We start from the raw sequence: 16,354 nt of genomic DNA, 5'->3' as shown, positions 1-16,354 counted from the left end.
GGGAAAAAAGTCGTTAACTCTTTAAATTTGACCAAAAATAGACTAGCTTGTGCTTGGTTCAAAATTTTACCCATGAATTCCACACTTGGAATCTGATAACTTGTTCAAAATTGGTTCCATTGTACTTTTTCCAATTTTCCAACCCACATTTAATAAAAAAATATGACGCCATTTTCTTTTACAAATACTTACACCATGCAAAGGAGACAAACTTAATACCAAATACTAAGCAAATGCATTTTTCCTCACCAAGACTCCAGCCCAGTCGAGACATGCAAAACAGTCCCTTTACAAAACACATTTTAGCTTCAATGCCTCCTCTCATACACCATTTAACTTCACGCAAGAAACTCTACTTAAACATAGAGTCACACATTTTAAACCAAACAATTGCAATATCACCAAAAAATGCAAGCTTATAATTCATTCCAAAACACACATAATATCTTCATAACCCAGACAACTCATATATCCAACAAGCAGCCAGCATACAAAACAATCGAAAACCCAAATAAATCATGAATAAAAGTCACATCCAACAAAATAAATCACCTCCATCTCATGTTCATTTCGGCCACTTCTCATCATGCATTTGGCCATAGCAAAGCAACCCCCTAACCATAATTTTCACATAAACAACCGGGTTTCAAAACATAGTACAATTACAAAATCAAATATAACCAGCCAAACACAATCTAGCAAATTTTAAACTTAATTTCCACAAGCAGCCACACAAACTCAAATACATTAACAAAAATAACTTAAATCCACTCAAATGAAGACTTGAGATGCATGGGTTTACCATTCCACTCACAATTCAGCTCAGCTGAACTCAAATCGAAGCTTCAAGCACTCCTCTCTTCCGCTCCCGAGCTTGGATTTGAAGGATCCACTTCACTCTCACTCCTCCTCTCACACTCTACCTCTCGGCCAAACCCACTCTCCCTTCTTTCTTCTTCTCTTTTTCTTTTCTCTTCCCCGTTCTCCCCTTCTCCTTCTCCTTCTCCATCCTTCCTCCTTTAATTTATTATAATTCACAACAAATATCTTGACAAATGTCACTTTAGTCCCCTATTGTTTCGGCTATTACACTCCACTTTCAAATTCTTATATTTTAACCTCCAAAAATTACAAAATAAAGTTTAATAAAACAACTTATAAAATACGAGGTATTACAGTTATGAATGAATCTTGACCCTTAAGCAGATAATATTGGAAGTATCTAACGAGCTTCCCGTCAAACAAAGCAAATCTGGAAAAAGTTAACATCATGCAAGAAACAAAGTGTCAAAAATACGAACAAATTAAAAGGCTTTAAATCAAAATACATAATTACGGACACATCCAAGTTCTGCTTCAGCCTCTCCACATTTATGTTGATGCCTGTTAAAAGTAAATGATTCCGCGACTGGAAAAAAAGGGTAGAAAAATGTTTTGAGTAGCTTCATCCTCCCATTCCAACTCTTCCCACCAATGTTCATCTCCTCTGATAACAAATTCATGTTTGTTTGTGATTGCGCGACTGGAATCAAGTGGAAGCTTCTTAAGTACTGGACATCCAACTATCTCCATTTCCTGCAGAAGTGGTAAAGACAAGGCATTCCGGTGGATGCTCTTCAATTTTGGCAGTTTTCGTAGTGTAAACTTATTGACTTTTGCAAATGGGTTCAAGTTTCCCATTATCTTTTGAACTTCACCAAACTTTGAGATATCGATTATTTCTTCCATATCAGAGCAATCATAAACATAAAAAGACCTGAGATTGGGAGCAAGAATAAGCCACGTCAAGTCCCTCAATTTAATGCAACCCGCTACAGCTACTGTCCTGAGGTTTTGAAAACCATTAGGTTCTCGTATCTCTTGGACGTTACATATAAAGTCAATCTTCACCTCTTCCAAATCTTCACAATGTGAAATGGCTAGAGTATCGAGATGCTTCATAGTTGCCAAAGAACAAACATCAAGGGACTTAATATTCTCTAAACGATAGAGCCTCAGAGAGTCGATCAAGTTATGTAACTTACGAGAGCTAAAAAATTTTTGGAGTGCAGAGTTAGTCCCTAAGTCAATGCTTAACACATTCAAAACTTCCAAACAAAGCAATTCCTCCACCAAAAATTCATTTCCACCAAACAAAAACATATCTGGACAAAAGTACATTCTAAATACGCGTAACATTGAAAATTCAGATATCAAGTTACGCGGAATTGTATGAAGATTATATGTGCAGCTCAAGTTCAAACATTTAAGATTAACCAAAGCCTTTAACTCTTTTGGCAACTCTTCTAATCCAGTCCATGAGAGATCAAGATGTTGTAGGGAAACCAACTTCAAGATTCCTGATGGTAACTTGGTGAGAGGAATATTATATGAAAGATCTAAAAGTTTTAGAGAAGACATAGATTGAAAGAAGTCATTATTTATCATCTTCAAACTATTGCCCTTCAGCAACAATGTGAGGAGGCGAGGGCATGTAGGAACCTCTGATAGGTTCTCTATTTGATTTTTAATTAATGATATCCTTCTCACCCCTATCCATTTGTCAGCCTTTGGTTCTTCTGTTAGTCTGGCACCTGCATGGACCAAAAAGCTTTCCTTCTCCTTCTCAACTTCACATGCTATCCACAAAGCCATATCACGTATCACATCATGCATTTTCACTCTATCATAATCATCATCATCGATTACCAATAAAGTGGTATCCTTGATTTCGAGCACCAATTCCCTCACATTCATCTAATAATCCCTCACCTATCCATAAATCTATTAAATCCTCTTTACAAACATTAAGGTCTTTAGAAAGTAAACTACAGTATAAGAAACAAGATCTCACTTTGTCGTTCGGCAAACTGTCGTAAGTAAACTTTAAACGAGGATACACTTCATTCATACCTGGAAATTCAGAGGCTGATCTCTGTAGGACTTGAATGGCATAGCTCCATTCTCCAGGTGTCTTCTTGAAAGCCATTGCTCTACCAATAGTAATGAGTGCAAGCGGTAAACCACCACACTCTTTGGCTACAATTTTGGCTGATTCAAGAATATTTGGATGATTGTTAAGAGTGTCTTCTCCAACCTTTGATCGAAACAAGTTCCATGCTTCTTCATTTTCCAAAAACTCCACTCTAAAATGTTTATGAGCTTCCATATGGCCACAAACCTCAACAAAACGAGTGGTAAAAACTATTTTTGATCCATTGTTTGGATCTGGATGAGGGATTCCCACTTTGGTTAAAGCAACTCTCTCCCAAATGTCATCCAACAATAAAACAAATTTCTTCTTTCTCAAAATCTGGAACAAGTCCTGAGCTTTGTAAAGGAGACTTTTTTGTCTTCCACGACTCGCTTGACAAACCTATCTTTTCCCCAATCACTTCTTGAATCTTCTCAACTTGGTGGTCTTTAGACACCACTACCCAGATCACAACATCAAAATCATTTCGTTCGTTGCAGAAGTTGTTATTGATCTGAGTCAATAGTGTAGTTTTACCAACTCCTCCTGTGCCATGTAGCCCTATAATTCCCACTTGCTCTTCTCCAAGGCATCTCCAAACTTTATCAAATATGGATTGCATACTAACTATCTTTGGATCAATTGGTATTTCATTAACCGAATCTTTTAGTAACCTCTCAGCCACATTTTTGAAATCTCCTTCACTCTTTAAAGTGGCCACAGCTCGCAACTTTTCAGCCACTCTTTTTCCAAACTTGTAGCTGGATTTGCAGTTCCTGGAACAATAGCCGCCAAGACATAATCTCCCAATTTCTTGAGAGCTATCTTTCATTATCTTCTCAACTTCAGTTCCTACCGCTTCCACCCTTGAAAGCCAGCCTTGCACTTGGTCCAGCCGTTTCATTTCATGTTGCTCTTCAGCAATCATAACCCTCTTCGTTACATCGTTTCTTGCTTCAATCAATTTTCGGTACTCGGTTTACAAGTCACCAAGGTTGTCTTCGAGATCTCTTATGTAAGCAGTTTTCGCGACCGTGCCATTCAGGCAACGAGATAAAATTTCATCACCTGAGATTGAGAAAGAGAAGACGTTACCCATGATTTTTGTTAGGTTTTCAAAGAAGAGAATGAAGTGAGACCAGCAAGTAAAATAGAGAAAATAATTATGTCTCAGAGGATAGCATTTCCTCGACATTTCTTCGTTCTTATAACGAGATTGTAACAAACAGAGAAGGAAGTACCAAAAAAGAAAAGAAGAAACTTCGTGGAAAATCACTTTTCTCCCATTAACTCATCATTATGGTATCATATTTAACTAGAGTTAACACTGTTGTATCCCAACTACTTCGCAAGAGCCTAAACTATACAAATATAATTGCTTAAACTATTTTAAGTTTTTAACTGACTTAATAAAACTTAAGTAATTAAAACAACATGAACAATAAGAACTGATTACACTCATTATTCCAAGTTGGTGGGTGATAAATGTCTAACCCTCCCAAGTCCCAACTGTAGATACAAAAAATCTACCGTCATGAAAATAGGGTCTGATCTCATGAGGTTGAGGCCACTGACAATCTGCTAGACCTACACACATGAAAGGGCAAGCGTGGAGCTTACGGAAAACACCGGGGTGGTGTTTGCCGTATGCACTCCAACGCTCAAGTCAGCAAGGCTGAAAGAGATTATTTGATAAGAATTAAGGAGATGAAGAATTACCAAGAGTCTTCTCGGAAGCTAAGACTACGGCGGAGGCGTCGGGTTCTTGGGAGCAAGAACTTTAGGAGCAAATAGATGGTTTTGAGTAGTGTAATTTGACTATGGGAGATTGCCCCTTAATGAGAGGGCAAGCCTCTGTTTTTATAATGAACCAAAGGGGTTGGAATCCTAGTAGGACATTAAGTCCTCTTTTTTGGGAGATAATCTGTATTAAGAAAGAAATATGATTTCTTGACCTTATCAGATTAAGTTTAATAGTATAAATAAGATTTGGAATCTTAGTAGGACACTAAGTCCTATTTTGGGAGATAATCCCTATCATGAAAAAGATATGATTTCTTGACCTTATTAGATTAAGTTTAATAGTTTAAATGTAACACCCCACTTGAGGTACGTAGTTATTGTTTCTTCTTTTGCCCTTATTTGAGTTGGTTTCTTGGTAATATTGTTTGGTTGACCTTTAATTGAGTGTTATGTTGAATACTTGTCCTGAAATTGGTTGAAAATAGAAGAAGTTCAGTGTTCCAAGCTTCGTCCGGGCGAAGGGGTGTTGAAGCCACGGGAAGCTGTTGGACAGTTTCGCCGCGGTGACAGAAGCTTCCTCGCCGCGGTGACGGGCCGACCAAAATGTTTGTTAAGTTTAAGATATTTTCTTCCCTAAGGGCAATTTGACCATTCTACCCCTAATTAGCAGGAAAAGTGGGGAGTAAATTGTAAGGAATTTTCATGGAGAATATGTTGCTATGGGGGTGTGTTTGTAATGAATCAAAGGATATAGATAGAATTCCCAAAGAAAAGTAAGGGCAAAATGGGAATGCTTGTGTATAAATTTCATTAAAAGGAATTAAGTCATTGCAAACCCTTCATTCTTCTTCTCCATCGCCACTCTCCCCTCTTGATTCCTCTCAAATTCTCTTTCTTTTGATCAAGGAGTTTTAAAGGGCTTTTGGAGTGATTTGAGGTAGAAAATCAACCTAAGGCATCCTAAGGTAAGGATTCTTGCTTTGGTTGTGAAGCTTTGTGAGTTTTTGTATATATTGAATATTGAGGGTTTTTGTTCTTTTGTTTAAGAGTAGAGAAAAAGTCAAGCAAACCAAGTGAAAGGAAGAGTTAGTGAAATCTCTCCATAACAAGGTAAGTAAACCCCAACCCAAGTTGAGATTTGAGAATTTTCTTGATTAGGGTTTTGATAGCACTTATGTATGTGTGTTATATACATGTTATATGCCATGTTATTGAGGCTTAAATAGAGATTTCTAGTGCTTTGTGATTGTTTATACCTTTCAAATATAAGAAGTGAGATGTGGGTTGGAAAGGTAGTTTGAGATGGAATTGAAGGGGTATTGTGGAACCCTTTTGGAAGTGTCTTTCTTTGGCAGGTTATGTGGCTATGTGAGGGGGTTTCTCCCCATTTTGGATGGTTAGAGAAAGATTTAGAATTATTGTTATAGTAGAGTTTTATTATGCACTTGAGTTGTTTGATGAAATGCCTAATAGAGGTTTGAGTATGAGTAGTGAACCTTAATTCTTGCAACATTGCATGTTGGCATTTCATAAGTGCATTAGTGGAGATGAACCATCCATAGGCATTAATTGTGCATTGAGAAGTGACCTAAGAAAGAGTAGGAAACTTTGTGTATGCACTTGCTCTATGAGTAGAGAACTTTGTGGATGCAACTACTCTAAGGGTAGAGAGAATGAGAAGTGCTAGAATAGAGTGAATGAGAAGAGTATTAGAAATGGGTTGATGCTTTGTGATCATCACCCGACAGTTATGAGAATCGGGTTGATGCTTTGTGATCATCACCCGAATAGCCATTAGAAATGGGTTGATGCTTTGTGATCATCACCCGATAGGTATTAGAAACGGGTGGATGCTTTGTGACCATCACCCGGTTAGTTATTAGAAAAGGGGTTGATGCTTTGTGATCATCACCCGATATTTATTAGAGATGGGTTGATGCTTTGTGATCATCACCCGACAGTGATTAGGAACGGGTTAATGCTTGGTGATCGTTACCCGAAAGTCATGAGGAACGGGTAGGTGCTATGTGGTCTCCACCCGATAGTTACGAAAACCGGGTAGGTGCTTCGTGATCCCCACTCGGTAGTCACTAAGAACGGGTTGGTGCTGTGTGAATTCCACCCGATAGTCATGAAGAGTGAGATGGTGCTGTGTGAACGCCATCCGGCCGTACCTCCGGTAAGATGAGGCCATGACGTTTAGTAGGAAACAACAGAAAGTGTGAGGAAAGAATTAAGAGTAATACATACGGGGATAGACAGATAGAGGGTTTTACTTACTGAGCATTATTTTGTGCTCACCCCGTTATTTTCCTTTGTGGATGCAGGATCTAGGTGATGATGCAGTCGGAGGGGCGTCGGCAAGCGAGGAGTAATAGCTACACTGTTTCCCCTGTTTTGTCTTTTAAAATGGCATCTTTTGTAAATGTTGTTCTTTGTGTATAAAAGACGTAATACTTATAATAAAAAGAAAAGTTTTGGGCCCATTTTCTATTGATATTATGCATGCATTGTACTAGTTTACAGTAGTTGTTACATTAAATAAGATTTGGAATCTTAATAGGACACTAAGTCCTATTTTGAGAGATAATCCCTATCATGAAAGAGATATGATTTATTGACCTTATCAGATTAAGTTTAATAGTTTGAGTAAGATTTGAAATCTTACTAGATGAGGAAATAGAATGAGATTCTGATTTCCTATTTATAGACTGTTGCAGACTAATGGGCTGAAACCCAATTTAGCTTAACTTATAGGATAGCCCAACTCATAGAGTGGGTAGTTCGCAAGGTGATTTTAAGCGTAGGCCCAATCAAGATTGGATTGAGGCCTTGGGCCGTGACATGTTTATTTCGTTATTGGGCCTCGTCAAGCCCAAGACGATTTTTGGCCCTAATAGTTAGTCCCCCACTCTCTAAGTTAAAGAGTATTTAGCTTAGAGAGTATATTTAATCGAATGAGTACAGACTGAGTGGATTAGTGATAGCAGCTCGTTAGGTCGGATGGATCGTTGTGTGGATTGGGTAGATGACTTGTCGATTTGAGGTGCAAGTCCTTCAATTGGTCTGGGCTGACTAAATGTGTAAATCTATAAATCGGTCTGGGTCGATCGAAGGTGTAAACTCATGAATCGGGCTAAGCCGATCGAAGGTGTAAACTTGTGAATCGGGCAGGACCGATTCGAAGGTGTAAATCCGTGAATCGGGTAGGGCCTATTCAAAGGTGTAAATCTGTGAATCGGGCAGGGCCTATTCGAAGGTGCGAACTCGTGAATCGGGCAGGGCTGATTCGAAGGTGTAAATCCATGAGTCGGGCAGGGCCGATTCGAAAGTGTATAACTCATTGATCGGGCAGGGCTGACCGAAGGTGTAAATCCGTGAATCGAGCAGGGCCGATTCGAATTCTGTGAATCAGCAGGGCCGATCCGAAGGTGTAAATCCGTGAATCAGACAGGGCCGATCCAAATGTGTTAATCCATGAATCGGGCAAGGTCGATCCGAATGTGTAAATCCATGGATCGGGTAGGGCTGATCCTAAGGTGTATTCGTGAATCGGGCAGGGCCGATTCAAAGGTGTAAAACTCATGGATCAGGCAAGGCCGACCGAAGTGTAAATCTGTGAATCGGGCAGGGCCGATTCGAATGTGTAAATTCGTGGATCAGGTCGATCCGAAGGTGTAAATCCGTGGATCAGGCAAGGCCGATCTGAAGGTGTAAATCTGTGAATCAGGCAGGGCCGAGCCGATGGTGTAAATCCGTGTATCGGGTAAGGATGATACGATGGTGTATGACTAGTGGAGCTTGTATGGAGCTTGCAGTCGAATCGGCATGATCGACTTGTAGTTGAAACCTTTGAGGGCTATGTGTCCCAGTCAGCGTGACCCACTTTGTAGTTGAAAACATTTGATTGAAGCTGGAGCAGTGACATGCATGGCATGCATGTTTTAAGCAAATAGTCGAATGAAGGGTTAATATGCATGATGTGCATTTGTTATGGGCTGAATAAAGAGTGAGCTAAATGGAAAAATGGGCTGCATGTATTTAAGTAATGGGCTGAATAGAGAAAGATTTAACCAAATAGAGTGGTAGTTAAAAGGAGACAATGACACGTACCTTTCCCCTTCAAGTGCTGCCACCCATGCTTGCTGGACCGAGTGGGGAGAGGGGTGTTACTTTCTATGTCGGAGCTGAACCAGTTGAAGTTGAGTGGGCACATGATTCACTTTTGAGCTGATCTGAATGGGCACGTTAATATCTTATGTGCAGACCCAAATATCATTGAGTGGACTACTCGTGTTGTTTAGTGGTGCTGAGTTGCAGGGGGGAGTGGAAAGTTTGCAGACAGCAGGGAGCGTGATGGCTTTTGTGACAGGTGTGTTGGAGATTGTGATGTAAAGTTGGTTTGCGTTGATATGTATTGGTTGGGAAGGGGCGATGGTTCGAGTTTGGAGTTTTGGAATACGGTGGGGTAAGGAGATTAGGCGAGAGTGGGGTTGCGTCACTTAAGCAGGTTTTGTTTGGGGGGTTTGACACAACCCGTCCCGAATTTCCTCATCCCGTAGGATCCGGGCGCTCCCACAAGACTTGGATACCCGAGACGTGCCATGTAGAAAAAAAACTGCGAAACCTGTTTAAAGACATACTTTTCCTGAATAACATCATAGTATTTCCATCTCCAACATCTCAAAAGAAAGACATGTATCATCTTTCGTTTTACAAAAGAAAAGAGTTAGGGAAACTTTTGGTATCAGGTTTTCCACTTATACTACACATTCCAAAATATGAAACAAAAGGAAATACATGATGGAAAACATGAGTTTCTTGAAACGAAAGTCCAGATTTACAATGCGACATAAATATAAGACCCACATAAAAGATGTCAACGCGTGGCACAACCCTAAGCGGAGGCTCACTGCTCGGCACGATCTCCGGAAGGTCCTGGTGGGGGGAAAAACATTTAAAAAGGGGTGAGCTAAAAATACTCAGTGAGTGGGGAAAAAGGGGGAGGTTTATAAAAGTTCTTAAAAAAAGAATAATGCTAACATACAACAATTTTCAAGCAAATCATGGCAACAATGTAACTTTATGAATATGCAATAGAACAACCACCCCGTTCTCGCATACAATATACAATTTATTTCTAATCATCCTGCACTCAGTAAACTGTACTCTGACTTACTTCCTTTAACTGTATCGGATTCTGTATAAAACCTCAACATTTATTATTAAAACTCTCACCACAACTAGTACCCTGGGGGAAATCTGTCATACCTGGTGGGCGTCCCACACGCAGGCAGAGCGAGGGACGTACCTGTCATACCCGGCAAGGTCTATCATCGCGCGGGCAGAGCCTAAAAAACTGTCATACCTGGCGGACCACTCAACGCCCAGGCAGAGCCAATAAAATCTGTCATACGCATGCGCAGAGCCAAAATCTGAAACTGTCATACCCAGCGGAATCCTGCATCGCTCGGGCAGAGCCAAAAATCTGTATCTCTGGGGGATGGGTACTTCGTAGGGTGGTTTTTGCACCACAACATACTCATGCATAATCTCATGTAACATGTAAGTCAATAGCATATTTCATATGTACTTATAAATCATACATATATGACATAATATTCCAAGGTCACATATAGGGGTGAAACTGCAAGTTTTTAAAATATATTCTCAAAACTAATAAATTCGCCACATTTATAATATTACCAGGAAATCATATCAACATCACAAATCTCAACTCATATGCAGTTCAACCAATTTCCAAGCTCTAAATTGTAACATTTCCTTTAACATGAATATATCAATACATGGGTGAAAAATTAAAACTGTAAAAAAAAATGTTTTCAAAACTGGCAGTTTAGCCCTTTTCAATTACTCACTTAACTTCTACCTTCCCAAATCCAGCCGAAGCATGGGAGAACAAGCAACTCACACAAACTTCACATATAATCCAAAAACTCATCAAAACATTAACATGCAGACATAAGTCTTAAGCTTTTAAGAAAGGTCTAATGACATGCAACACAAATCAGCTTTGTTAAATTTAGATCTGAGACACTTTCACTCAAAAATTTGCTCAGCCGGGACATGCTAAGGTAAAATATCCAGCCAACATCACAATTTAGTCAAACAACCGAATGCAAACAGGTGCAGCTAGCAAGCAAAATACACTCCATTTTAAGCACCAAATTAACCAACCAAGCATGGAAAGGAAAGCAAGTTCAGCAAGCTTCAAATTCAGCTCAAAACTCATCAAAAAGCAAAAATGGCCAACTATATTTAACATGCAAACATAAATCTGAATTTTTAAGAAAACTTTCATTTGATCCACTCACTCTTCTATCCTATAATTGGCTGCCTATTACAGTGCTTAGATTTCGATCTCCACCGTTCAGAATGTAGAGCTGTGTTTCATGAACAACATATCCGAAAATCAGCACGATCGGACGGCGAATGAGCTCCAGATCACGATTTGATGATCCACTGTTCACAGACTTAAAACTAATAAACTCTCCCTTTCTCTTTGTTCTTCTCTTCTTCTCTCACTCTATCTCTCGGCCAAACCACTCTTCCTTCTCTTCTCTCCCTTTTTTTTTTTTTCTTTCCTTTTCTTTTCTTTCTCCTTTCTCTCCTCTCTTCTTTCTTTCTTCTCCTCTCGTTTTCTTCTTCCTCCTTTGGGCGAACTGCCCAGTTCCCTTCCCCTTTTTAAACAAACATTTTTCTAAAATTTATTTCTGCCCCTCAATTCCTCTAAATTTCAGTTTAACCCAGCCACATAAGCTTTCCTTAGCAAAAATGTCCAAATTTTTCCCTCTTGATACATGCAAACCCATCAGGATTTATTTCTTCGATTTCACCCCCTTAGCACAGCTTTAAAAACTGACAGAAATACCCCTATCTTACCACAATACCAAAAAATCAAATAAATAAAAAAATTAAAAAAATTAATTAACTTAAATACAATTCATGATCTAACTAAAATCATGAATGGGGTTTTACAGGGTTTCTCTTCATGTTTAGTAGATGACTTTAGGTGTTTTGAGAGGATTACAACTGTGTTTTTAGGATTTCACCGTGTGATTGGAGAAGCTGTTAGGGCGATTTTAGGAGAACAGATGGTCGGGTTTTAGGTTTTAAAGTGGTGGCAAATCTCCATGAAGTTGAATTGGGATTTGATCAAGGCTGGTCGAGTTTGAGTTACCTTCTAATGGAGCGGAGGTCCTGGAGATGCTGGCGTATTGCGGCATCTTCTTGAATGAACAAATTGACTGGTTTTGTGGCGGATAATGCATTGCAAAGCTCTGATGACGGTGGCGGACCACCTGGTGGTTTGATGATTGAAATGAAAAGGCGCGTGTAGAGAGGTTAGAGATAGAAGCTATTGGCTTATTTGAATAGAGGATTAGAGAAGAGAGATTGTTGAAGCAAAGTCAATGAATCAAGTGGTTCAAGAACACCACTTTAAACTCTGACACATTATTATTCTATTATTAATTTAGAACAATAATATGAAGCTATTATTAATTTAGAACAATAATATGAGCTTCAAGGTCTTTGACTACCCACTGAATGGATATAATATAAAATAAATTACGATATGCCAAATAGATATAATATGGCACGTGAATAGATAAAACAAACGAAGAAAAATAAAAAAAAAATTCTTATCGTGATGGGATTTTCTGATTAACATTGTCAGTCAAAAGGAGTTCCCTGTCGCCTCCCATGTTGTAAGTCATCGTTGGCAGATGATTGTCAAGGCCCCACGGTGGGCGCCAAACTGTAAATGCAAAAAATCTACCGTCATGAAAATAGGGTCTGATCTTGTGAGGTTGAGGCCACTGATAATCTGCTAGACCTGCACACATGAAAGTGCAAGCGTGAAGCTTACAGAAAACATCGGGGTAGTGTTTGCCGTAGGCACTCCAACGCTCAAGTCAGCAAGGTTGGAAGAGATTATTTGATAAGAATTAAGGAGATGAATAATTACCAGGAGTCTTGTTGGAAGGTAGAACTACGGCGGAGGTGTCGGGTTCTTGAAAGCAAGAACTTTAGGAGCAAATAGATGGTTTTGAGTAGTGTAGATTGATTATGGGAGATTGCCCCTTAATGAGAGGGCAAGCCTTTGTTTTTATAATGAACCCAAGGGGTTGGAATCCTAGTAGGACATTGAGTCCTCTTTTTTGGGAGATAATCCGTATTAAGAAAGAAATATGATTTCTTAACCTTATCAGATTAAGTTTAATAGTTTAAATAAGATTTGGAATCTTAGTAGGACACTAAGTCCTATTTTGGGAGATAATCCCTATCATAAAAGAGATATAATTTCTTGACCTTATCAGATTAAGTTTAATAGTTTAAATAAGATTTGGAATCTTAATAGGACACTAAGTCCTATTTTGAGAGATAATCCCTATCATGAAAGAGATATGATTTATTGACCTTATCAGATTAAGTTAAATAGTTTGAGTAAGATTTGAAATCTTAGTAAATGAGGAAATAGAATGAGATTCTAATTTCCTATTTATAGACTGTTGTAGGCTAATGGGCTGAAACCCAGTTTAGCTTAACTTATAAGATAGCCCAACTCATAGAGTGGGTAGTTCGCAAGGTGATTTTAAGCGTAGACCCAATAGTGATTGGGTTGAGGCCTTAGGCCGTGACTTGTTTATTTTGTTATTGGGTCTCGTCAAACCCAAGATGATTTTTGGTCCTAACACCAACTTGTGCAAAAAATGATGATGAACTTTGCTGCCTAAAGATTTAGTAAAGAGATCGGTTGGTTGGTTATTAGTAGTTAGAGGTAGGCAAGATCTGCGCCAATAGGACTGGTCTTATGGGCCTAGAAAATTTATTTTACCATCCTTAATTTTTTATTTATTTGAGGTTAAATTGAAAATTATGTAAGGGTTCCTATGGGCCTAGAAAATTTATTGTACCACCCTTAATTTTTTTTTTTTGGTTGAGGTTAAATTGAAAATTATGTAAGGGGGTTTAGTAATTTTTGAGGGGTGATTTGTAAATTTTTTAATAATTAGTCAATAAATATAAATGAATGGTTATAATGATTTTAATTTAAAGAGATAATTTAATTTTAGCTTTGAAAATTTAATTTGAACTTAAATAATTAAATAAATATAAATGGATGATTAATTGGTTATAAATTTATATGATTTTAATTGAAAGAGATAATTTAATTTTAATATAAATATAATATTCACATTTCACAATGTGCAAATTTAATTTAAACTTAAACAAATAAACAATTAAATAAATTTGTTTTTACTAATTTATTAATTTACATCATTTAAATCCTTGTTTTTGAGGATGTCAAGTAGTTTAGGATCTTTAGAGTGTTGTAGTAGTCTTCTGTCTGCCTGAGTCCAATCCCATAAACATGCTTCTGTTAATCTAGCACCTGCATGAATGTTGCTGACAATACGTATATTCAGATTTCTAGCCATGCTAAATTCCTTGAATGGATTGAAATTTTGGCTTCCGCCATAAGAGGGAAATAATGATTTTTCTGAAAAGCTTTTATACAAACAATGATTTTTCATGCTCACTAAAAACACCTTCAAATAAACATGTTTGCAATTTTCTCAAACCCTTACATGTGAATGGGATACAACACACTCAAAACTCTTCTCTGAAAACTTAAAATACAACTGTAAATGCTCATGCTTTTGAAAACAGTGTTTTCTAAAAATCATGTTGTAACCATCTATGTCATCACTCAAAGAACACTTATGACTCTGAAAAACAATAACTCTGAAAGGTCATGCTGCAAACATCCGAAACATCACAAACAAACATGTATCATTGAAAAGAAATAATGCTCTATGAATGTCATGTACATAACAGAGACTTCATGCAATTGTGATTGATGCAATTAACCCATAGTTTTTCTGATACTAAAAACTTAATCTGATTTTGATCATCTACAAAAAGAAATCATACTGCAAACATCCACATCATCACTCAATGAATGCTTATTTAGTGTTTCTGGAACGACAGTATTAAAACATACAACCAATGTTTATGCGTGCAAATTAATACTCATGCATCTCAAATTTCTCATGTCTTTAAAACAACATTACTAAAATCATATTTCAAATGCCTGAATTAGTCATATAAAACTAGTATTAATAAATGATAACTATCTTGATGATGTGAACTGAAAACTGATTTTTGAAAACAATGAACTGATATTTGATTTCTGAATACTGAAAACTTTATGCTGATAACTGAACTTTAAACTGAATACTGTAGATTTTACTAAAACAGAAAAACTCTGAGTTCAATACTACTTTACCATTAAATACTAAAAACTGCTTTCTGATTCTTAACTGAAAAACAGATCTTGATACTAATCACTGAAAACTCTCCCAACTAGTACCCAAGTATAAATTATCCAACCTAACAAGATCTAGCATCGTGCGTGTTGAACATTAAATCCATCTTGCTAGGCGGAATCAAACTCCGCTCAAGCCTTCGACCCAACATGAATATGCATCGCTCGAGCCGACACAATCAAATCCTGCCAGGTAGAATCATACACCGCTTGGGCCTTTGACTTACTCGAGTTGGCAATTAACCAATCATACGTATGCGCAAAGTCCTCACATAATATGAAGAGAGGAATGGGTACTACGTAGGGTGGTTTGAAAATGACTTTTATCTTTACTTTCTCAATCCTCACTTTTCTCATAAAACTTATGCTTTTCTTCTTTATAAAAGGCATGCTTAAAAATCATAACGCTTGATGCAATGTAAATGGGTAAGCATGTAACTTCATAAAACTTAAGCTTTTCTTTATAAAAGGCACACTTAAAAATCATAATACGTTATACAATGAAAATGGGTAAACATGTAATTTCATAATGTTTCTCAAAAACCAACAATTTCAACACATTTTTCATTTGTCATTTCAACTACTTGTCATCCACATCAGAATTCATCTCCACCCAATGCAAACAACACTTCCTGCATTTAGTAACAAGAAAACTTCTTCTAATGTGAATTCATCAACATTTTTAAGGCAACATTTAACAAATAGTCATTAATTCAAACATAGTCTCACAACATTTCTCAATGCATCTCCTCTCCTTATTCAAACCAATTGCCCAATAAGGAGTAAAACTCATTTAGTATATTTATCGAAAGCACTACACTCTCATTTAATCATGTATTTCCACTCTCCTCAAATTTCTGGCAAAACAATGAGCAATAGCATGTTTTTAATATCAAAAATAATAATCATTTAATAAACATAGTTTTGGAAAGAAAATTAAGTAATTTAATGCGCTTGAAAATTAAAATTGAAAAATCATGCATCTCATGATAATCTCAAGTAGCATATAAGTCAAGAACATATCACATATGTGCTTATAAATCATGCATGTATGACATAATATTCAAAAATCACATCCAGGGGTGAAACTGCAAATTTTCAAACATATTTCAAAACTGAACGTTTAACCCAGATTCGGAATTTCCTCAACATTGCAACTCACTACACGTGACCAACTCCACTTATTAATTCAACATCACAAGTTCACTAATTTATCAACAATTTTCCAGCAGCCAACACACTAATTCTCATAAGGTAACTTTACAACATAAAGTTATAAGTTTATATATATATATATATATATA

At 37.4% G+C, this 16,354-nt stretch overlaps 1 long non-coding RNA gene and 1 pseudogene across 1 annotated transcript; both read right to left on the bottom strand.

Moving 5' to 3' along the window:
* Nucleotides 1–2,197: 2,197 nt before the first annotated feature.
* LOC116123545 lies at nucleotides 2,198–3,857 on the bottom strand (annotated as a pseudogene).
* Nucleotides 3,858–9,565: 5,708 nt separating this feature from the next.
* LOC116123546 lies at nucleotides 9,566–11,690 on the bottom strand. The gene is made up of 2 exons (XR_004127050.1): nucleotides 11,032–11,690; nucleotides 9,566–9,634 (listed from the first exon to the last, which is right to left on the bottom strand). It is a non-coding gene; the product is annotated as an uncharacterized LOC116123546 (long non-coding RNA).
* Between the last annotated feature and the right edge of the window lie 4,664 nt (nucleotides 11,691–16,354).

The sequence above is a fragment of the Pistacia vera genome, unplaced genomic scaffold, assembly GCF_008641045.1.
Source record: "Pistacia vera cultivar Batoury unplaced genomic scaffold, PisVer_v2 Contig143, whole genome shotgun sequence".
Taxonomy (NCBI): domain Eukaryota; kingdom Viridiplantae; phylum Streptophyta; class Magnoliopsida; order Sapindales; family Anacardiaceae; genus Pistacia; species Pistacia vera.
Note: the sequence above shows the minus strand (reverse complement) of the source record. Positions and strands in the feature narration are given on the sequence as shown.